The sequence below is a fragment of the Taudactylus pleione genome, unplaced genomic scaffold (genome assembly GCF_031769625.1).
Source record: "Taudactylus pleione unplaced genomic scaffold, aTauple2 ptg000181l, whole genome shotgun sequence".
In the NCBI taxonomy this organism is placed as follows: Eukaryota; Metazoa; Chordata; class Amphibia; order Anura; family Myobatrachidae; genus Taudactylus; species Taudactylus pleione.
Genome location: NW_028284583.1, coordinates 7,926,594 through 7,951,817, shown reverse-complemented (window position 1 = coordinate 7,951,817; position 25,224 = coordinate 7,926,594). Strand labels below are relative to the sequence as shown.

Genomic DNA, 25,224 nt, shown 5'->3' with positions numbered 1-25,224 from the left:
TGACCTTGCAAGCGGCTACTACTCTCTTCTACTGTAACAGATGTGTACGCTTTGCATCTTCATCTTTGACAGGCTGACAGTTGCTGCCTGAGTCAATGTCTGCCGCCTGCCAGTGCCAAGTAAGTGCCAGTGCGCCGCAATTGAAGGATGTGTAATCCTCCTAAGAGGAGCAGCATTCTCTTCCACCTCCTCATAGCCTAGCACAGGAGGAGAGACAGAGCGGGCTGGTGGGTGGGTGTGACTTCATCTAGTCTCTTTGCGCACATACTCAGAAAGCACTGGGAGGCAGAGCGACTGTGCCCATGTTTAGCCCGGTCAGTAATCAGTCCTGACCGGGCACTGGGCGCCGTGGGGGGGACTTTAATCGGCGGCGATCACTGCAGGCGTGTGTGACGTGCCTGACATTAGGGTGTGCCTGTGCACACCAGGCACCCCCCATGCGCAAGCCTATGTTTGTATTAAAAGTGGCAAAACACTCAACACTCCACTGCATGTGATATATACATTCCGTTTTTCTATGACAAATGCTACTAATAAGTAAAAACTAAACTAACCCCCCCCCCCCCCTTGCTGAAATCTTGTGGCCAGGCTAATGTCCCCTGGTAGACAAGAATAAAGTAATAAATGCAGCCCTTGGTCAGATCTATATAAAGGTAAACTATACAACAGTAATAAAACAATAAAATAGATCAATATATAAAAGAATATATAACATACTTAATACAGTTTTAAGGACAACACAATAAAAATGCCATTCCCCAGAGTGTCAATCAATCAATCAATCGTGTACATACAATCCACACATATATTCAACAAAGATTTTTATGTGGAAGAAAATATCAACCACAATGCATATTTATATAATTATGTTTGGTAAAATAGTGATATATTGTATTCTACTGCTGGTGAATATGCCTATTATATTGATTATTAAATAGCAATAAAAGTGTTAGCCACATATGAGGTAGGAAGTTTATACAGTTCAGTCAGTTCAGGAATGACTTCCCTCCTGAAAATCCACAGGATAGTCAGCTCTAAATAATATAATAGTTCACCAATATTTTTAAGGAAGACTGCAAGCGTAACATAGCACTGCAAACGCTTTGGTGTAGTGCTTCCAATATGCTGTGGAAATACACATCCCAGCATGCCCTGCCACAGTTTTAGCATACCCTGATAGAAATGCTGTGACAGAACATGCTGGGATGTGTAGTTCCACAGCCGCATGTTGAATACCCCTGCAATGGATGTAATAGAGTATGGTGACCGTTGGCTCCTTGATTCTGGCTGTGAATGCTGAAATTATGGCTATATTGCAGCATTCACAAGTATAAGTAAAGGCAGATACACTGTGTTACTGCTGTGTAACTAGCTTTACCTAGGAACAGGTGCAGTCCATAAACCACATGGACCGTATTCAATTAGAAGCGAAAAGTCCGTTGCCGTACTTTTCGCCGTCATGCTGGTTTTGGGTGCGAAAAAGTATCGCGCTTATCCCTGCTTACCCCGTATTCAATTCCATATCAGCGAAAACGGGACCCGGCAAAACTGAAATCGGCGAAAAGTTCTGGCAGTTTTGGGGAAATCAGCCTGAAAGCCCCCAAAAGATGCACTGACTTGGGGGATCACTATGGGTACCCCCGAATAGCCCAGCTAAAGGTATATGGGTTTTTTAAATGGTCTCAATAGGCGCTATTTAGCGTCTTTCAGCACGTGGTGAAGAATAACATTTTGCAACTTTTTTGGGGAAAAATAAGTATTCCCATCAAATTTGAGGTACATGAAAATGGGTGCAAACATATTTTAAAGTTGCTAAAGTCAAGCATTAAAAAGCGCCAAAAACGCACCTTCAGCAAACACCTGCAATCAAAAATACACCTCCCCCATACTTGCAGACCCCCCCAAAGGCTATTTCGCTAGTATTTGAATTTGTACCTCCACTTTGATTTTTTTTGCCATTTTTTCAAAGTGCTTTTTTTGGGTGGGGTTTTATGCGTTTTTTTGATGCAGTTAGAGTCAGGGGGTTGTCCAAAGGGGGCAGGGTGGTTCCCGCAACATTGCACCCCAAAACCCCAATTCTGCACTTTTTTCTGCCGGGTATTCATAGGCAAAACTTTTTCGCCTATTACATTACATTGCGTTATCGCGCCCGGCGAAAAGACGCTGAAATTGAATACGGGGATAAATGAAATTGGCGAAAATTACGGCATCGGCGGAAAAGTATTGCCGAAACTGACTTTTCGTTTTCTAATTGAATACGGCCCATAGAGAGTTACAATGTCTCTGAATGAGATTAATAAACAATTACCTGTCCACAAGAGTTTATTGATTGCAATGTTATGAAACATACCACTATTTTGTGGCAGTAATCAACTGCTGATTTAACAGAAGGAATTTGGTAGATTACAGATAATATCAGTTTGATCTTCTGTGCTCAGATAACCAGCTTAATATGCATAAGGTGTTGGGTATGAAATACCGTCAGCTTAAAAGCCGCCGGTTCAAATCCCGACCCTGGAAGCCCGACAGCAGAAAATCCCAACGCCGGCTGGTAACTATAGTTAACCCTTCCCTCTCCATCCCCTAACTCTAACCCTCCCTTGATGGAGCCTAATCCTAAAACTCCAGGGGTGGTGCCTAACCCTAAGTCCCCCCCGTGGTGCGTAACTCGAACCCCCCCTCCCTGCACCCTAAACCTAACCCTCCTAGGGGAGTGCCTAACCCTAACCTCCCCTCGGTGGTGCCTAACCCTAATCCCCCCTTCCCCTAGCCTAAACCTCCTGGGGGGGTACCTAACCCTATGTCCCCCCGGGGGTTCCTAAAGCTAACCCCCCTCCCCCACACGGCTAACAGCTCCAGATGCCGGTTTACCTACGTTTGGTAGGCCGGGCGTCGGGATTTCGGCGTTAGGCTAATGATAGGCGTCTGTATTTTGACGCCTATCTTTAGTCCCATGTCGGGCTTTCAGTATCGGGATTCTGGCAGTCGGTATCCTGATTGCATCCTGTTTACACATATGACACTATATTGAGAATATTGCTGAATGATAATCTGCAACAATAGTATGTAATGTGTAATGTAGCCAGCCCTCGTATGAATAACAATCTTTATTCGGTGTAATATATTAACATATTAAGATTGAACTGGATTACCAGCACTGAATTAATTAACACCCAATATAAAACAGATGTTGCTAATGTACAACAAAAAAATAAACACACAGTGGGTCAATCTGTTTTTAATCACTTTATTCACCTTTTTATACACTTACTGTTGTTTTTAACATCTCACTGATTTAACTTACATATTTTAATTGTACTCAATAAAGGTTACATTTTATTACTTAATGCGCCAAACAGGACAACGCTTTTTTTCTTCTTGGGCATTTTACCGTAATAGATGTTCAAGCTGCCATTTGCTGAAATAGTGCTGGCTAAAAGCCAATCCTCTCCTAGATGTAACAGCTGTTAGCAGGTAGATTGTAATGACTGCCAGTGAATAGCAGGTAATGGTACATTCAGTGCAGCAACAACCTTAACGCGTTTCACCTGAATCACTGTCTTCTCCCTGGTCTATATAGTAGCTGGAGTAGAAGTCTGATGATACAAGTTTCAGTCAGGAGTATTAAAGTTTATCAGTGATGATGGTAGAAGAACTTCCTGTTACTGGAAGAAGACGCTTCTGGTAATTTGTATTATTCTATACCATCTAAATTATTTAGGATAGATCCACAAACACACAGGCGAAAAAGTAATATGTTGTTGATCAGGTATATTAAAGAACCATAAAACATATATAAAAGTGCACTTACAAAATTTTGTAATTACATTTTATTTATGATTTATGATTACTAATATAACTGGATGTATTTATTTATAGCTTATTCTGACTGTAGAAACATACTCTTGCCAGCAATGTGTGAAATTATGTGTAGCTCAGTCAGCATTCTTTACTTACACCGTTACCTCCTAATTTGTAAGATACACAAAGTGGTATTTGGTGTTGACATTCCTTGATAATATTTACAAAAATGCATGTATGAGCTAGATATGGAGAAAGAAGGATAAAATAAAATATTTTGTAAAGTGATAGCTTTAGGTTAGATATAATAGATAGAGCCAAACTTGCAGAGCAGATTCTTTTCATTTTAGACCCGCCCCCTCCCTATGGACCTGCAAATTCCCCGTAAAATCTCCCCATCGTGCCCACTGCACAAGGAGATCTACCTACATCAGACCACCTCTTTTCTCCCCTGTTCTGCCTCTCCAGTCGCAACAAGGTGCAAGTGCCTGGTATGAGCAAGTCTGACACATGTATACGAGATGTGGTCAGGAAGCCGGCGGCCTAAATACCGACCGCCGACTTCCCGCTTGCGAAAGCCTGGCAGGGGACTAAAGATAGGCGTTGAAATCCCGACACCTATCATTATGGTGCGTACACGCGGTACGACGGGGGGACGATCAGATAACAGTAACAATCGTTATCTGATCATCCTGCATGTGTTGGATGATCGTTCTCGAACATCCAACACATGCTGCAAGCCCCTTACAACTATAATGACCCACGATTAACGATCGTGGGTCCCTATAGTAAACAGACTAACCTGGTCGATATCGACCAGGTATGCCTGCTTGCATGGACTACTGATGGTCGATAGCGACCATACGTGGCCGCGCATCGACCATCGTTTGGTCGTTTGCAGGGGCCAGAAGCTGTCAGATTTAAACGATATCGATAGGATCATTATTGTTATCATACAAATCTGACAGCTTATCTGACCGTGTGTACGCACCATTAGCCCCATGCCGAAATCCCGACATAGGTAAACCGGGCGTCGGAAGCTCTTAGCCGTGAGGGGGGGAGGGTAGGTATAGGGACTCCCGGGGGGACTTTGGGCCAGGCACTCCCCTGGGAGGGTTAGGCTAGGGGAAAGTGGGGTTAGGGTTAGGCACCACCGGGGGTGAGGTTAGGGCTAGGCACCCCCCGGGAGGGTTAGAATTAGGGAGTGGGGAGGGTGAGTTAGCTATAGGGAATCCCGGGGGGACTTAGGGCTAGACACTCCCCCGGGAGGGTTAGGGTTAGGCTAGGGGAAAGTGGGGTTAGGGTTAGGCACCACCGGGGGCAGGTTATGGTTAGGCACCCCCCCCCGGAGAGTTAGGATTAGGGAGCGGATAGCCTACTTACCTCCCCTGTCGGGATCTTCATCTGCCGGCCTTCCGGCGTCGGGATTTCAACCGCCGGGCTGGCATCCGGCGGTATTGGGGCAGCACAGATGGTGTAATGGTTAGCGTTACTGCCTCACAGCACTGAGGTAATGGGTTTGATTCCCACTATGGCCCTAACTGTGTGGAGTTTGTATATTCTCCCTGTGCTTGCGTGGGTTTCCTCTGGGTACTCCGGTTTCCTCCCACACTCCAAAAATATACTGGCAGGTTAATTGGCTCCCACAAAATTGACCATAGTGTGTATGTGTGAGCATGTGATAGGAAACATAGATTGTAAGCTCCACTGGGGCAGGGACTGATGTGAATGGCCAACTATTCTCTGTAAAGCGCTGCGGAATATGTTTGCGCTATATAAATAACTGATAATAATAATAATAATATTACATATCCCATGTATACAAATCAGCATCAGAGTTGTCTTTGCCTAGTATTGTGTAGTGCAAGGGCATATAAATATATATATATATATATATGTAAAAAATATCATACAAACTCGGCACTCACTTGCTTTTCAAACTGCAACTCCTTTGAATACGTGGAATGTTGGTTCCAAAATATTACAATAATTTGTTAAGCTGACCACCACTTCACGGTCATTCTCATCTGGCCAGTCCCTACGCTGATTCTCAGATAAATGATCTTGGTCTGCCACCTTTGGCTCGAGCTTGCATACATTTTAAACATGAATATGGGTCCTGGCTTAAAGAGACAGGACCACACCCAGGGATATCAGTTAATTAGCACCTGGAGAAAGACAAAAAAAGTTTGTCTTACATTTGAATAACAGGGTGCCCTAGCGAGTGTGACCACAAAATTTTAATAAATGACAGGCTTAATCCACGGCACTCAACCATCTGGGGTGCCCTTGGTATGTGACCACACCATCTACATAAAAAATATCATACAAACTCGGCACTCACTTGATTTTCAAACTGCAACTCCTTTGAATACAGGGAATGTTGGTTCCAAAATATTGCAATAATTTGTTAAGCTGACCACCACTTCACGGTCATTCCCATCTGGCCAGTCCCTACACTGATTCTCAGATAAATGATCTGATATTTATTTAAGTAACAAAGTTTTGTATCGTGTGGACAACAGGATGAACATAAGTGTTTCATATGCACAGCTAATATGCTCATGTCTTTGTGCTAAAACAATAAAACACAGAGCTACATGGGTGAAGATAATGCAAACTTCATTGCATTCCTGATTTTTTTGGGGACATTGTAGATCTTTTTCTTTTGCTGCTCTCAATAAAGTGCCAATTGTTCAACCTAGACACAAACTAAATCTAAAATACAGGATGGCTTGTATGGTATGGTATAAATTAGTGAATACCATTTGCAAATATATGTAAACAATTCACAACTGCAATTATTTTAGAAAAAGTTCTCATTGGGGGACATATTTTTTCCTATATACAGCAAACATCCTGTGTGTAATGCTGGCCATAGACAATCCAACCAGACGTAGAGGGACTGAGCAATGGTCTGATAATTGTAGTTCCATCCACCGAATGACGCTTGGACACGATGTATAGTTCACTGCTTGGAATCTGCAGAGCGACGGTCGGAATGATCGAACATATTTGTTAATAAAATGAAATGATCCCAACTATTTTTCTGCCCTTTTCATGCATTGAGCGTTTATTGTTTGTGTACATACACTGAACTGTAACCATTCACAACTGTTGTGCATTGCCTGGATCTGAACCATAATCGTTCAGTGTAGGGACAGCTTATCTACTGAAGGATGCTGCATGTTTTTTCTTTTTGTGTGAAATTGCTCATCAGCATGCCTAGCAAATGCAAAGTGCAATATCACAAGTTCTGTGGGGCATAATAGCATTTAAATTAGGGATGTGCAGGCTGGGATGGGTTCGAGTTTGCACGCCGAGTTCGGATTTTTCCCTCCAAAAATCGGGTCAGAAAGAGGCAAAACGTCATCTTTCATGGGCAAACATCATCTTCCATGGGCAAAAATCCATGGAAGATGATGTTTGTCCATGAAAGATGACGTTTTGCCTCTTTCTGAGACCCGATTTTTGGAAGGAAAAATCCGAACTCGGCGTGCAAACTGGAACCTATCCGAGCCTGCACATCCCTAATTTAAATTAAGCAATTTGGCGATCCTTTAACAACTTACCTTTCAAAATAACTACAAAAAAATGTAATCTGAGGAAATGTTTGAGCATATTTTAAAATAATTCCTAGGACACATTGTGAATGCTATGACAAGGCCAGGTCATGTGAATGCTATGACAACATATCACAGTGGTGATCACAGTTTAAGTTTCTTTATATATTTATTTATTGCATGTTTTTCCCAATACAATTCTAATAAAATAATAATAATAATAAAAAACATTTTATACAATATATTACCAAATGAAAAGAACAAGAAAAATATATTTAGATAGATATAGAAATAAATATGTTACCTCTGGCAAACTTAAAACAGTGTTAAAAAGTGAAAATGGTCCCGGTCATTATTGTACAAACTACCATCAATCCGTCCACGTGTCCGCAATAGAGTAAAAGTGGAAGTGTTTAGTGCAATTTGTCAATACTGAAAGCCAGGGATACTTGCGGGGACTGTCCTTGGATATTAGAGACAGTTTGGAACTATGCAAGTCACATGAAATTTTTACTGAGATGAACTAATATCTGTATTTAAAAGGGTTTTCACGCTTGGCTGTTGTAGTTAAACTGCTTATTGCAGAGCTAATTATCGGGTTTAAGCAGCTTGAGCAGGTTTTAGAACTAGGTAAATCCAATAGCCTCCCTGGTGTTAACCCTCTCTGTACCACAGCGGTTATTTCCGCGCTGTCAGACTTATGGAGCGTACACACGGTCAGATTTGTCAGACTTGTCAGATTTGTCAGATGAACGATTGAACGATTAAACGATCTGAACGATTTGAACGATTTTAACAAAGTTTTGAACGATTTGAACAATTTGAACGATTGAACGATTTTTGACTGCATTAAAATGAATGGAATCGTCCAAGTCTGACTGCAAACCCATCAGATGTCAGAAATCGTTATCTGACCATCGGGAACGCGCATCGTTGATCGTCCATCGTTCAGGCATGTCAGATATGAACGATTTTCCTTCAGATATGAACGACTGAACGATTTTTAAATCGTTATCGTTCATATCTGAAGGAAAAATCTGATCGTGTGTATGCACCATTATGGAGCGTACACACGGTCAGATTTGTCAGACTTGTCAGATTTGTCAGATGAACGACTGAACGATTAAACGATTTGAACGATTTGGACGATTTGACCAAAGTTTTGAACGATTTGAACGATTGAACGATTGAACGATTTTTGACTGCATTAAAATGAATGGAATCGTCCAAGTCTGACTGCAAACCCATCAGATGTCAGATATCGTTATCTGACAAACGGGAACGCGCATCGTTGATCGTCCGTCGTTCAGGCATGTCAGATATGAACGATTTTCCATCAGATATGAACGACTGAACGATTTTTAAATCGTTATCGTCCATATCTGAAGAAAAAATCTGATCGTGTGTATGCACCATTAGACGCATAAGGGCTTAGACTGTCATCCATTTTCCCCTTAGGTTTAAAAACCCTGTAAGATGACTCAAACTGTTACCTAACGATAAGAACAAATGCACAGATGAAAGTGTCATCTTGTGTCTCCTCTGGTACATATTTATTTCTTCCTATGTTATTTATTTATACTTGGGGTTGCCCCTTTTGATGTGGGTAATTAGCTACTTTCTATACATGATGACAAGCATCCTTTGTAAAAGCTTTGTAAAATTCTTACATATAACCAATATGCAAGTTGATGAGAAAGAAGAGTGGAATAGAATGTCAGCTGCCATGAAATAAAGGCATTCTATTTAATATCAAAGTTGATTGTCCAGTAATTAATTATATTGAGACTGATAGCATCTCTCCTAATGTATTTCAGTAGTGGCTTCCACAGCCTGAGCTGTGATAGAAGCACGTTTTCTAGTTATTTTATCATTTTTATTATTGTTTACTGTAGATAAATGATCTATTTGTCATATTACCAATGGTGTTTTATCGTCTGCTTATAAAACACGAGTGATATAAATAATTGCAAACTTCTTTTAGTAATATCTGTAAAAAAGTGGAGTTAATTTCCTAAGAGCAACAGCTGCTTCGCAGTGCAAAAAACACCTTTGGAACCACCTTAATGTACGCAAGTGTTATATCCTTCCTGGCAAAGTAAACAACAGACATTGTAGTGGTATGCTACCTTTCACAAGGCAATGTAGAAACAAGATTTCAGCTCTTGAGTGAGATTGTTGAAATTATATAAAGTGAGGGAAATGGAGCATTTTCAGGGATGTTCCACTTCACATGGCCTTTTCCACTATAGAATTGGAGCTCTGACCTTGGAGAGATCGGGTCTCCTTCTGTATTTTTAAGGGGACCAGTCTTGTTGTTGCGTGTTACCATTTGACAGAGAAGTGCATTTGCCAGGCAAACTCAGAGCAATGTCACATAACACTTCACAGACACAAACTTTCCAACTATAATAAGACAGTGTCTATCTACCCGCAGGTTCATGTTTTATGTTTGTTATATATGAAGCTAAACTGAGTAGTATTTTAGATATGTAACCCCCTCTAACTGTGCACGTGGCATAAGGTGCATGTGTAGGTGGTTCACCTCCTCTTCCTCAGACACAGGCTAGCTTGTGGGTGTGGAAGCCAAGTGTGCAAGTGTCCCCGCTCATGTGTGTTTTACAGCACAGGTGTTTGTACAGTTGTATGATGATGTAGTGCAGCACAATGGATCATATAATAAATGGGACGCCAGACCATCTCTAATGTCTAATGTCAAAATACACTACCTCCAGCACATGTCTTGGGTTACAAAAGAACAGGCAATCAACTCCTTTCTCCTCCAGCACATAACTTGTAGGACATGAACATGGTTTCAGCAAACTTTGAAACTACAGCAACAAAGCTATTTCCTTGATGGAATGTCCTCCTCCTGTATCTCAAAGCTTGCATACTCAGTACACTTCATATTAGTCACAGTTCTCCACAGTGTACCTTCAGCTACCACTTAGCTCTTCACAAGGGTACAACTTGTCACATGGTGTTCTCTCGCACTCTGTCTTTTCTTGCATCCCACCTCCTGTATTGGACCCACTTCCATGGCTGGTTCTCTCTCACTTTAGCAGGGGTCCATGTGGGCCACGGCCCATCTGCCTTTTTTCTCTAGTCCCAGTTCCTCCACTGCAGCATTGGTGGGCCATCACAGTCATGCCTTCTCTAAACGATCCCTTGTTTGCCTCCCAAAGCTCGTGACTCTTAGTCCTAACTGTTACTAATGACCATACTGTCTCCATCTGTATTAGTTTGTCCTCACCCTTCTGGTGATTTTCATCTTCCTATTTCAAGTTATCTATTGAAGATATGGTACTGAAGCAAGAAAGGTTATATTTCACACTTTTGCATAGTGTGCTTCTAAAGATTTGTGAATCACATCAAGGTTCGCCTTTACATTGGTTTGGCATCTCCCATGAGGAAGAGGGGACATTCACCTTGGAGTGTGCTGGTCAGATCGTCAAAGCACATTGGTAAAACTTGAATGTGTTGTATTGCTTAAATCTAGTGCACTTTGGAAATAATCTGCAGCTCCTTCTGATGAAGTCATCACTTATTGAGTTCTGATGTCATCATTTTGGCATTTGCAAGGAATTCATGTTTTTTTTATAAGGAACAATAAAGCATCTTCTTTAAATACAGATATTATAAGAAATCTTGGATGTCTTTGACCTGTAAAATGCATTTCTAATATTCTTATACTTTTTAGCAGTTCATTATCGCTCATAATAATTGTTAGAAACTTTTTTTTTTTTAATATCTTGCCTGGCATGGTCGCATTGGTTGCGACTACACCAGGCTGTTCGTTGCCTGACATGGCCGCAAACAATGTGACCCGTCAGAAACGCCTACTGGACGGCTGCCAAAAGATAATCTTCCATTAGCCCCAATGGCAGAGGGATCTAACGCCCCTCTGCATCCCTGCACCCTCCCCCAGTGTCTGCCATGCTGCCGATCCGGCAGCACCCCCACCCGGCGGCTGCATAGAGGAGCAGCTGCCGGGAAATGTAAATGATCCAGCCCTCAGCCCCCCAGTGTATAGCCAGCAGCTGCAGAAAGGAGCAGCCTCTGGGAAAATGTAAAGTTGCGACGTCCCGATGATCGATATTCAGATATATAGCCATGCAATATTTAAAAAAAAATTAAATTAATGTTATGTATTTCAATAAAAAGTTTTTAATAAAATCATGGTGGATAAGTTATAAATAGCTATTTTCTCTGTGGGTGCCAGATGTTCAACATTGCAAGCAAATAAAATTTCTGGAGTGCCACCACCATTAAAACATAAACAAGCATTTACAAAAGTAATCACCTTCATTTTTTGAAGCTTATTTGATGAGGTTAAAATTTATATTTTTAAGTCTAGAGATGAAGACATGATTCAAAATTGAATACTGTTATTGAATATGAGCAGGACTCACCAGGTACCAGGTTGGGTACGTGATCCCGATGGTCAGGATGCCGACGGTCAGAATACCAACAGATTTTTGTATTAAAACCTTTTCCCTAATCCTAACCCATCGTTCCCTCAGCCTAACCCTAACCCTCCCGTCCTGCAGCCTAACCCTAACCCTCCAGTCCCGCAGCCTAACCCTAAGCCTTTCCTCCCACAGCCTAATTCTAACCTTTCCCCTAGTACCTAACCCTTCCCCTTAACCTAAGCCTCCCCCTAACCCTAATACTTACCTCCGCAATCTGTCGGTATTATGACAGTCGGGATGCCGCTGTCGCTATTTTGTACGTTGGCATCCCGACTGTTGGGATGCCGACTACATCCCGGACTCACCAGAGGCCCAGGCTTCACTGGGTGTGCAGGCCATGCTTGGGTTCTCTGGTTTGTATAGTTTATTAAGACTCCTCTGTGAGGGAAGGAGATGAAGCAGGAGGGGAAGGGAGCAGCACAATGGGAGAAGGACATACATACCCCACAGGTGCCACTCAAAACCCTTCGAGAGCCACCTGGTAAGCAAAGGTCTGCCTGCGACTGTGCTATAACATCTATTTATGCATCACTATAGTATGCTATAGCAGGGGTGGCCAACCAGTCAGAGGCAAAGAGTCCAAAAATATCTGTAGGTATGTCAAAGAGCCAAGATCATGCACACACCAAAGGCGCACATGCAAAAGGGGCATGGCCAGCTAGGCCACACCCCTGTTATTATGTTTGTAGGAGCATGTAAAAGTGCATGCACACAATCACCGTGGAGGTAACTATTAAAGGGAAAGAAAAAGCCAGAACAGTATAAAAAACTTTGAAAAAAAAGATCCACATAAAATACCCTGAAACAAGTTAGATCCACATAAAATACACCAAAAAAGCCACATTCACAAATAATACACTGAAAATGCCACATCCACATAAAATACATTGATAAAAAAAAAGTTTTACATAATAAAATTCAACCCCTCCATGCATCACTCTAGCCCTCCATGTGTCCCTCCAGTCCCACTCATGTGTCACTTCAGCAGACCCTCATATGCCACACCAACCCCCCCTCCCCCTCTACCCGGGCCACTTCAGTCCAGCCACCTTTCCCCACACTCCCTCTCACTCCATGGGCACTCCAGCCCCCCCACGTGTGGCGACTGTGTTACATAGGCTTCCTCGTGGCTGCAGGTTCAGTCACAAGTTGAGCTCTGCTTCCAGTTTGTGGCGTGACATCACCAGAACACCCATACATGCCTCCGGAGTGGAGCAGACTGCTGCAACAAAGGACGTTCCTCCTCTGAACGCTGCGCGTCTATCAGAGGAGGCAGTCAGTGTCAGTCAGGGGAGTCGGCAGGGGAGCCGCATCAGAACAACGGAAGAGCCGCATGTGGCCCAAGAGACACATGTGGGGCCACAGCTGTGCTATAGCATATTGTGGCTGGCATGCTGCTATGCGTGTGAAGTGTTATCTATGATGTTGTGATTAAGTAAATATGTGTAATAACAGCACATTCTTCATTCTGTGTGGAGCAATCCCTTTACCTATGGACAGGTAAGTTCATTAGATTTCTGATCAGTGGATTATTTGCATTCTAGTTCTGTTAATATTAAAAATTAACCATACATTCATACCATAGTAATTTATGGCTGAAAAGTCTGTGAATTGTTACCAGTTTAAGGAATCTCAGAAAACATGGCATTATAAGGACCTAAGATGTGCACTCTGAATTTATGGAAGCCAGATGTGTAGTATAGAAAAGACTTCTATTTTCAAAGAGAACAGATGCACACGTTGATAAATTTAAAAATATGACATTTAAACCGAGACCTCAATCACTAAAGTGCTACCATTAAAGATGTTTTTTTTACTTTAACTGTTGTCATATGGTAACAGAAACAAAACTTTACCCTTTGACCTACTAAATGCTATTTTGCATCTTAAGTTCAAGTCCTAAAGAATTTTGCTTAAGTTGGTGTAATATGGTACAGCCAGACGTTACCAAAATGTTCATGGATTTCTTGGAATGAATGAGCATGTCATACTAAAATGATGAGACATTACTTTTGTTGCATTTTGAAGAGAAGTGTAACGTTATCCTAATTTGTTACCAGTGTGTATGCAAATAACAGAATTTGTCTGTTTACTCACTGCAGGGAAACTTATTGCCATGTGCATTATTCCTATGTTAATAATTATTAGTTACTATTATGGGCCATATTCTGAGTCGCAAGTAATGCTTTGTGACTGCGGATGCCTACTGTGATTGTAAATGATATATACGACTATACGCCATTATTCTGAGTTGTATCTATGCGATTGCACCACTTCATCCTACACTATTCTCGCTGCAGAATATGTGACTAACAAATTGATACACATGACTCAGAGTAGGTGGCAACTATGGCTACAGGATGCTTCTCTTACGTACAACACCCAATTGCCACCCAGTATTGCCCATTCAAGCATACAAGATAAGCGACTGAGATGTTTATGACTCGCTTGTACCTGCTCTAAAATGTATATGTTGGCGGTGGCGCATGCACAGGTTGTGACAAATCGCTAGATGCGGCCACATTCGTACTTGCATGTGACTCAATTAATCTCAAGTACAATGCAACGAAAACATGAATTCGAGTGTGATTGTGTAGTTCTGTAATTGAGAGGTAGAGATGTAGCAGAGAGATTAGGGGGTATATTTATTAAAGTTCGATTTTACATTCGATTTGATATTCGATTTAGCTCACCTCAAATTGAATGTACAAATCCCTCATCAAATCCCACATTTACCAAAATTCGATTTTAGAAGCCTTTTCTAAATGAAATTCGATTTGGTTTGATTTTGAACAGTGATTTGATGTTCGATTTTGCATGTTAATGTACAAATCGAACCTTTAGTAACCCTGCGGATCTCACCATTGACTTCAATGGTGGGAGCCGTTTATTGGCTGAGAGAGGCAGAGGCTGACCTCTCTCAGCCAATGAACGCTCAGACACGGCACTACAAAGGGAAAAGCCGCGTCTGAGCCCGACATTCGGTAGGTATCATCCTTCAAGGATGGTACCTAGTTTGTGTGTCAGTATTTTTTATTTTTTTTATTTTGCGAAGACCAAGGATGCCTACAGGGAGAAGGCGACCGGTCCTGGGATTGTAGGTGAGTATGTATGTGTGAGTGTGTCTGTGTATTTATTAAACCTATACTGTCATGGTGTGTGTGTATTGTCTTTATTTAAACATTTCTTTACAGGTGAACTACAGGTACCAGCGGGCCCTTAATGCCCCACATGCTGGTACTTGTGGTTATCCAAGTACCACCAGGGAGAGGCTTGCTGGGACCTGCAGTTCTACTCGTAAAGGCAATGTTTAAACTTCTCTTTTTTTACTACACTTTTCCACTATCAACCCGGCACACACCGCCCACGGGTGCCGGGGATAGCCCCGGGCTATCAGCCTAGGCCTGGGGTGCCCTGGAGAAGGGGACCCCTTTATTTGGGGGTCCCCAACTCCCCAGGGATCCTCTTCCTGGGTTGACTAGTGGCTAGGAGTAATGTTTCGGCTGGGGAACCCGGTGATGGGGTTTCCCTGGTTGTGACATTATCCCCTCGCTAGAAAGGGTCAGGTGCTGTTTGTGGAAATTACAGGGGAACCCTATGTTTTTTTCCCCTGTAATTCCAGAACCAGGACCAGATCAGAGCCTGGTGCTGGTTGTGCTAAGTACAGGGGAACCCTACGCAATTTTCCTACTGTACTTATACAACCAGGACTGACTATGAAAACTCCGGGACTGTTTGTGCTTTTATGGGGGGACCCCACGTAATTTTTTAAAATGAACACTTAACAAGCATTTTACACTAAGACACATGCATGCATCTATGTCAGTCCGACCTGCTCAGGCTAAAATCGGAAGCATGATGCAGGTCTATCCATTTGGGGATTTGAAGATCGATTTTGTGTTTGATTTCAAATCGAATTTTAGTAAATAAGGGATTTGGTGTTGGTTTATGTAAAAGTACCATTATTTTTCCGATGTTCGATTTTGAGTGGGATTTGAGTGAAATTCGGTTTTATGTTCAATTTGGTATTCGATTTTGCCTTTAGTAAATCTCCAAATGCAAAATCGAATGAAAATCGAATGTGAAATCGCACTAAAATCAAAATCGAACATTTGGTAAATATACCCCTAGGTATGGGTATGAATCACTTAGCAGGAGACCGCCTGTTTTCTAATTTTTTATGTTAGTACCTAGAACACTGATGCTGCACACATGTTAAATGCTTGAAAATTACATAAGAACTTTAGGAACACAATATGTTTTCTCAGTTGCCTCCCTAGTTACAGTTCCTTCTAAGGCATTAGTGCAAAGGGAAAATTTGGAAGTATATTGTCCATTCTGTTAATCAGATAGCTGCAATTGCACTGTTCAGCTTGAATACCTTTAGTCTCCACCAGGCTTTTATATCTTGATTGTTAAGTAGCTGTCCAACTGCACCAACTGCAGGGGTTTAATCCCAGGAGCTCTGCTTTCTAGAGCTGCTTCTATCAAATCCCCCCACCCCCTTTTATTGGTATGCAGTCAGAATCTCTACAATCAGAATGTCTTAATTCATAATGTCGTCAGCGGAAGGTCAACATTGATGATGTCGACATGGCTAAAACAAGCCAAAACGGAGCTCTCACTTAGGGGATCATTTAGAAATGGACGAATTTGTTCTGCCCATGTACCCATGTACTCAAGAAACAATGCAAATTTAAAAATGTATATATGTCAAATACAGTAGCCTTTACATGTGTGCCAGGCGTACACGTGTGTATGCTTACGCTCCACAATTGTGTAGAGATGGCATAAAGATGTACCATGACAGTGTTAGTAGTAAATGCAAAACTTACATTACCCTATCTGTACACAGTATAATAATGTAATAAAATGTAATATACACAATAGATAATAGTGTCTTGAAAGGTATAAATAAATGCAAAATAAATCACATGTTCAGTTTAAAATGTAATTAAATACAAACAAAACATTATTCACATTAAACTAAATACAAACTTTTTTTTTTTCACTGTAAATATCAAATGAGTAGCAGCAATGTTAATGATTCAAGTGCTGTTAACTAAAGAATACATATTGGGAGATTTATCGAAGTTTGGTGAGAGAGAAAGTGGACAGAGATAAAGTGCCATTGAATCAGCTCTTCCAGATGTGTCCATATACATCTAGCCTTTTTGAGCGTTAAACAGCCCTTCTAGTCATGCCATACCATGGTGCGATTCGATAGTGTCAAGCGTCTTTCTATGCAACTTTTACCCTTAAAATGCATCTAATTCGCAAAGTGATGCGAATAGGTCACACACAGAATATAGGCATGCCACATAGTATTTTAATCAGCAGAAGCTGCTTGTACGTCCTATTTGCAGCACTTTACGAATAAGACATATTTGACTCTAAAAAAGTTGCACGAAAAGATGCTCTGCGCTACTGAGTGACGGCATGGCCTGACTAGAAGGGCTGTTTATAGCACAAGGCAGTCAGATGTATGTGGACACATCTGTCCATCTCCCCTACTGTCAGTTAGGAACTGATTGGTTGGTACTTTATCTGTCTTTATCACTCTCCAAGCTTTGATAAATCTCCCCCTCAGTCAGAATGGTGCTGTTAATAGTCATCATAATTCTGTATCATTTCAACAGCACCTGCAAGATATTGTGCCTCTGAAAACTTCTGAGTTTATGTGGGTGCATTCATGACTAAGGAGGCTATTTACTAAGCAGTGTTAGGAGAAGTGAAAAGTGAAGAGTGAAACGTGATAAGGTGCCAGCCAATCAGCTCCCAACTGTCATTTTTCAAACACAACCTGTGAGATGGCAGTTAGGAGCTGATTGGCACCTTATCACTTTTCACTCTTCACTTTTCACTTCTTCTAACCCTGCTTAGTAAATAGACCCCCAAATATGCCGCTACTATGTGAATATGCCCTTGATGTTCCCGCTTTGCGGTTGTCTGGCCTGCCAATATCTGTTCAACTCCTCCAAGCATGAGGAAAATGCATATCTTATGTAGAAGAAATTGACGTATGTCCACCATAAACACAGAAGGTCTTTTAATCCAATCTACACAACTGTCACAACTCACACTGGTCTTATCCATTGTAAACGTGTCTGTGAAAAACAGAATGGTGGAATTGATTTCTCTAAATAATTCATTGATTGACAAATTATTTGTTAATACTAAAGTTGTCTTAAAGGGTTTTAAGACAATAAAATAAAAGGCAAAAAGTAAAGAAAAAGTGAGAGGGAACATTGTCACTAAAGTGATTCTGGAACATATGAACAGTGCTCCTCAGAGGTAAACGTGTCCTCTTCTGTCAGTACACTGTCACAAATGCAGTGAATGGATGGAAGCCTGCGACTTTTCTGGGATAGACTCACACACTGACTTCAGTAGCTGTGATTTAATGATGGAGACGAGTTTCCTTAGTAAACCAAATTTAGAGTACTGGAATGCTTATCTTATATCCAGACCTTGAACATAAAAGGCATTTTATACCAGCAATTGTTCATTTAATGAGCAATTGCAGAGTACAGGACGGCTAAGGGATTGAGCTACACGCACCATTATTGCAAGAAGTATTTCGAAATACCAGAAATAGGACGTAAGCTCTGATCAGGGAGAGTGTGAGCACAATTACCTTCTTTTCAAATCCTTCTGTGACACTGCGGGAGGAAAAAGGACTTTGAAACTTGAAAGGAAAGAGCTTGCTTTCAACCTCAAAAGCTAGGAGGAAAGGGCTCTGAAATTTGCTCAGTATTCCCAATTCACCATTAGCCTGTTTCTTCCTTTAGCCTCAAGGCATTCTCCGCTTTTTGAAAAGATGTTAAGAAATTCAGTCACAATAGAGAGCCTAGTTTTGAACATGTTTCACTCGGTCCATTGAGGTCTGGTCTTCAGCCTTTGTGTGGGGTGAATTGAGCTGAGCAGCTCTCTGGCTGGGGAGAGGTGAATGAGCAGTCTCTGTGCAGTCGCAAATTTGGCAAAGAATAGATTCCCCTTCCTCTGTATGATAATATGCATTCCTGTACAGCCCCTCTACTGGCAATCTGCGCGTACAACTTGAGCTAAAGTTAATGGCTGCTCCGTGCTTGCCAGAACTCCTTGTCAAGTTTGCCTTGTTGTTGAAGCTCCTGTTGACCTCTCTCAAAAATGTTGGCGTTAACCTTTCTCAGAAAAAAAATACAATAAATACAAAGCAATTATTTATATAGCATATGCCAAAATAATAAACCTCTCCGTCGCACCAGCTAGTTGTGACAATGTGACACTAGTTTGATTTAATTGTAGCCGGCTGACCCCTAAAACAGGGAAGGATTGTTGAATGGGGAGAGTTCACTAGCGGGAACTCCACAGGAATACTAATGAGCTTGTTAAATTTAGCATGGTACCAAGCACTCAATACTTCCAATGGGGGAAGCTCTGTTTTTACGAAAGCCAAGGAGAGGTAGAGTCTGGGAAAGTTCTGAATATCTGCAGAAGTAGGACATGTCATTCAAAGAATTAACTCGTACATTGAGCCACGCTGGTTTTCCATGCTGTTGTGAGTATTCTGTGTTATTGTGGTCTAGACATTAGCGGTTCCTAACTGTTGCAAAATGAGAATGGTAACTCAGTGTATACATGCATACCTGCTGCATGCATGATTATTATTGCTTCCTGGGTGATACTGCATGTAACTAATCCTCAAATCTTTCCCAAATCTTCATTGGGAACAGTCTTTGCCATATATATACCCCATTCACTGCAGTTCACAGTATAGGACACTGGGAGAGTATATACCAGCATCCATTTGTAATTTAACAATAAGGAGCGCTCAATAACTTTATGTGCTTGATTTCTACTTCCTCTTTTATACATTCTATGATTTTTCTTAAGGACACCAATAATTCACTTTCAAGCTGCTAACACCTGGAAACGGCATTAAAAATAGCATTACCGTAATTGTTTTCTTATGGGCTCGTACCAGTTTTATGTTAGTTTGAATGCAACATTTAAAATTTTTACAACAGGACCTGTTTCTCATGTGTTAATACATAGAACTAGTGGAATAGGTTGTAAGTCCTTGGAATTCATGTAAATTTTTTATTACCATTTATTTATCGTTGTAAACCATTTGAAACTTTTTATTTCATTTTTCTTTCCGCTATTCTTTATTATTGTTTTGTAAAATGTAAATTAATATTTTAGAAGACACCAGTGGACTCTATTTAATCATTGTTAAACACCACTCAACACTTGTGGGAACAGATTCAGAGGTGTATACTATACTGTATTCTGTGTTTGTTTCTGCTTTGAGTGTGTGAACTTCTGAGAATATATTAATTTTTAGGGGGATGTGTGTCTGCATATGTGTGTTGGAGAACTGGGACTAAATAAAAAAACTAAAAAACATCCTATAGGGAATATCTTTCCTAAACTGTAAGGCATTCATCTGGGAAGGACATTTTAGCAGATCGGATGTTGCTTTTTGCTTCTGAAGCTGTCTGCTGAAAAACCTGGACAAGCAGTAACAGTTGTCTTGTGTTTGGCTGTCGAAATCCTTTGGCACATACTGCCGGAGAAGTGGGCTGTTTGCTTACATTTTTGCAATAGACTCCCACTTGTTGCCATGGCGGGCAGTATGTTTCTGTCAATAATTTGGCTTGGCGCAGCCTGTCTACACATCCTCTTAAAAACCTTATTGAACAATTCAGTTCAACTGAACAAGATTAGGCAGCTTTCGTCTTTGGCCAGCTGAAGTGGTTGCTGCACTTACTGCAGGCAGAATTATTGCTAGGCAAGTTTCTTCTCACTGATAGCACAGAGGGAAAAAAAGTCTTGCAAATCCCTTAGCTATTTGTATTCTGGAGTGCGTGCACTGTCAAGTTTATATCTGCCTCTTTCAAAGGCATCTCTGTGATGTGGGGCAGAAGGTAAACTCTTAACATAATGTTTGCCTGATGGAATTCCTTGTCAGTATGAGGAAATGTAAATCTGCAGTACAGGGAAGCTAAGCAAATGCTCTTCATCGCCACTGTGCAGCTATCAGTATGGCATCAACTTTATATTTCATGGCTAGAAATAAAGTATTTTTTTGTCTGTTGAACTTCTCATGTTTTAGTTTGTAATAAAATGTGTATTTTTTTTCATTTATAGACAAATCTGTATAAAATATAGCCCATGACCTTTGTTAAACTATTTGAGCAATGTTATACCTCCCCAATTATATTTATTAATAGGGGTCAATTCAACTAGGAGCGAGGAAGGTTAGTTGCCGCTGTAATGGTGCGGAGATGCTGCCAATGGCACTGCAACTCGTGACCAAATCTCGACCCAGACTCGTGGATTTTTGTACACTGGTGTTACCATTAATGCAGCATTTAGCCGCACTTAAGGGGAGTACACACGAGACGATATCTTTGAACGATAACGTTATCGTTCATTGATATATATCGTTCCGTGTGTATGCAATGAACGACCAGTTATGCACCCTCCCGCTGGACGATAACGATATATTTGGTCACCCGTACCTGCAGGCCAATTTGGATGATATCGTCAAGAGTTGCCTGTTCAGAGATGTGGCAGGATGACTTCAAAGATATCTTTCAGTGTGTACACCTAATATCGTTTGTCCTGCACTACAGAAAGTTCAAGGGAAATCTTTCACCAATATTGTTCATACAGCGCATCGTCTAGCGTGTATGAGCTTTTATTACTCATAGCTGCAACTATTTTGTGGCTAACTGAATTGAACTCATAGATTCCGATGAAAGACCTATGTTTAGAAGTAAATTTATTTTAGTTATATAATTTTACAGACAGACAATTTTCTCTATTTTTTCCTTTATAATTTGTTTTGTTAAAATATGACTTGTTGAAGTGTATCCTATTAATGGCAATCCTAAGCTATTGATGGTGTATGTTGACGTATTTTTAATATTTACAGGGTATTGGTTACTTCTTGTTCAGACACATGTTTGCTAGATTGGTATAACACATATTTGCTAGATGGGTATAACATGATGCATATATATTCTATATTTGTACTATAAATGTTTACTTTAGGTATATTTCACTCTCTGCTGTAATTTATATGGGTTGTATAAGTCACCAAGGATATTCCTCATAGTAACAAGTTTAGGGTTGACATCAGATCTTCATGATTATAAACGATCATATCAGAGCCCACAATCCTGCTCTCAAATGTAATATATTCGACACTGCAAGTTAATTAGCTATATTATATATACATATATAAAACGGAAAATATCTTTATCAGAAAACAAAACAAAAAGTACTTATTTGATAACATACTTTAGCAGCAAGTCAGAGATTTGATTTCATTATCTAATTGTACTATATTGATCAAAGCAAATTAACTTTAGCTATGGGTTGAAGGAAAGTTCTACTAAATACACATATAATTAAATATGCCTCATAGTGGGAATTATTTTTCCATCTGGTTATAAACCATCCTTGTGTTGATGTCATAACACATAGGATCTTTTATCCACTAATGTAAAAATATCTGCCAATTAAAACAGGTGAATGTGTGTGGAAAATTAATCTATTGGCCCTGTACCCAGTAGTATTTTCTCTTGCCGTCTGGAGTGTTTTCTTTGTGGCATGCTTTTTCCGAAGCTACCTTCCTGGACTCCACAAAAACGCAAATGTGCAATAGCTTGTTAACCCCCCCTCGTCAAAAGTAGTGCGGCCACTGGTGGTTGACATGACACTAGTTGGTAAGGACCCTATTGTGTTTAATGACATGAATTTAGGCCAGAAGTGGAGTTAAGCAAATTAGAGTGTTGCTGATGAAAATAGTGGTGAGGATTAGTTATTGCTGTCACATCTGGTAAAAGTTTGATAGACTTTTTAAAAACTTTAGAAGCCCATACAAGTAGCCTAAATCCTTGGAGACTGGATGATAAGGTTGTGTGTAGGGCAATTGCAAAGTGGTTCTTAGTTACTTTCTTTTGCATTACATTGGTTTTAGACACTACCACACTGACCACCATAGTGAATATTATTATATATTTTTTATTTTTTTATTGACATTTTATAACAATAAGATAAATTACAAAACTTAATATACAGAAAACAAAAAAATGAGCAGTTACAGAAGAGATTGATTAACAGTAAAAAATGCATGATAACTGAGAAAATATCAATGACATAGCAAGAAAGAACAACTGTAATCTGAGGGTCACAGTTAGGGATTATGGGTTCTATGTTCTAAGCCTTGGAGAGAGATGAAGTAGATGGAGATAAAGTACCAACCGATTAGCTCCTAACTCATTTTTCAAACACATCCTGTAAAGTGACAGTTAGGAGCTGATTGGTTGGTACTTTATCTCCATCCACTTTATCTCTCTCCAAGGCTCTAAATCAGTAGGCAAAAGCATAACCAGCTAAAGGAGTAGATAAATTTGAGTATAGAAAGAGTATAATAAAGATCAATATCCTCTAGTGGGCCTTAGTAGGGGACCGGTGGTGGACATGGTTCGTATGTGCAGTTCCCCAGGCACAATGTCATTATTTGGGGAGTCTAGCCAAAGGCCCCAAACAAGTTCAAAATTTAATTGGATATTATGGCTGGTGTATATGGTTTTCTCATGTGCGACAGTAGTATTTATCATAGAAACCCAATAGTCAAATGAATAATTAATGGAACATATTATTCATATTGTTGGAAAGTCTTTGCTACACATCTCCATTTGAATAACAATCTCTTTGAAAATTGCATGACCTGTATGCAGTATAAATATTATCAGGAATTGTTTGTTTGCGATTTTTGTTTTAGAGAATGTTCCACAATTTTGGATAATATGCAAGCATTGCACATTTAATTTAAGATGCATTAGGTTGGAGAAGATTATAAAAGCTTACTGAGCCTAAAACATCAAAATTATTGGTAAAATCAGCCTAAATAGATACATTCATTTCTGAAAAAAAAAAACTGGAATTAATTTCCATGATTTCATTTCTAATTAAGGAATGTTAATTGTGATGTTACAATAATACAGTATAGGACAATTACGACTTTCAATCAACACTTTTGGAAATAAATCACAGTTTATGGAGTCATAGTTATAACAAAAACAGCTTTGAATAGTCGAAAATTATATTTTATGCTTCCTTAGATAGCAATGACAAGCTACTTTATGACTTAACTCTAGCTAGTAAGGCAGGGGCGTATTTACAGAGGAGGGTGCCCGTGTACACTCACCATCCGTGGCCCCCTCCTCTCTTTCCGGCAGCCGCGGCATACTAGTCTGTGCCCGGAGTCTACTGCGCATGCCCAGGACATTGGAAAAATGTTGCGGCAGACGTTTTCCCGGCATTTCCCTACTGCGCATGCGCAGAATGCCAGGTAAGTGTCCACTGCGGCCATTTTCCAGGCATCCTGTATAGCGCCTCTCCAACCAACGTGGAACTTCAGAGAGGTAGGTATTAGGAAGTATGGGTGCAGGGTGTGTGATGTGGGCCCCCTGGACCCAGAGACCCGTGTACCCCTCACACCCTGCACCCATTATAGATATGCCCCTGTAGTAAGGGGTGAAGGATTCTACTTGTTTAACCCTTTACTATTACAGTTATAGTTCATTATACCACTGGTCACTTTTGGATTTTTGCAAAGTTTAGTCCATGTAAAATTGCCAAAATGTGTTGCTTGAAGAACTTTACTTGTAAAGTCTAATAAATAGGCACACAAATATGATGAGACCAAGATTTGAAGAGGAATGTCTGTTCTTACTCACATCTCTTGTATCTGGTATTTATTTATACATCTAGTCTCTTTTATAGTATTGGAACAAGACATAAGTCAGTACCTACGTGTAAAAGTTTGTGGTGATTTATTCTTTCCCTTACATTCTGATGTCACAGCTGTTAATACTTACTTACTTGGTCCCAGTGACAACTCCTGGGAATTCTCTAGTCTTTTTCTACCAGAGGTATAAACTATTTACATAACGCTGAGCACCAAAGTACAGATTTATCCTTACAGTTCATATATGTTACATATTCTCATGATGCAACTCATGTGTTACTCCCATATGTGCCATATATCACAGGTCTTAAACAACTAGTAAAGCTGCCATTAACATTAGTATGTATCAAAAGATGTCTATTTCTGAGTGGGGTGTATATCGTAAAGTAAGTTTGCCCATAATGGTATCCTTCACTTCTCTGCAGAAGCTTGTTGTATTAGGAGAGATGTGCTTCTCAATTTTGAGTGACAGCTTTGCAGAATTGCTGTCCATGAATGCACTGCGTGGATTGGTGGATATATACACATGGGCAGGGCCAGTGAGGTAAAAGTTACTCAAATGTCTCTACTCTCAGCTTTCTGGCACTGATTCAGAGATGGACGGAGTTGCACAGCCACACACAAGGTGTCAGACACC

At 40.5% G+C, this 25,224-nt stretch overlaps 1 protein-coding gene across 4 annotated transcripts in view; it reads left to right on the top strand.

The window, feature by feature from the left end:
* GLI3 (GLI family zinc finger 3) overlaps positions 1-25,224 on the top strand; it is a 257,696-nt gene that overhangs the window by 62,003 nt on the left and 170,469 nt on the right. The window contains exon 1 of one of the 4 annotated variants that reach the window (XM_088476048.1): positions 19,362-19,376. The exons of the other annotated variants lie outside the window; for them this stretch is intronic. The gene's annotated coding sequence lies outside the window, so the exon portion shown is untranslated. Of the gene's footprint in view, positions 1-19,361; positions 19,377-25,224 lie in introns of those variants that run through there. 4 annotated transcript variants of the gene reach the window in all.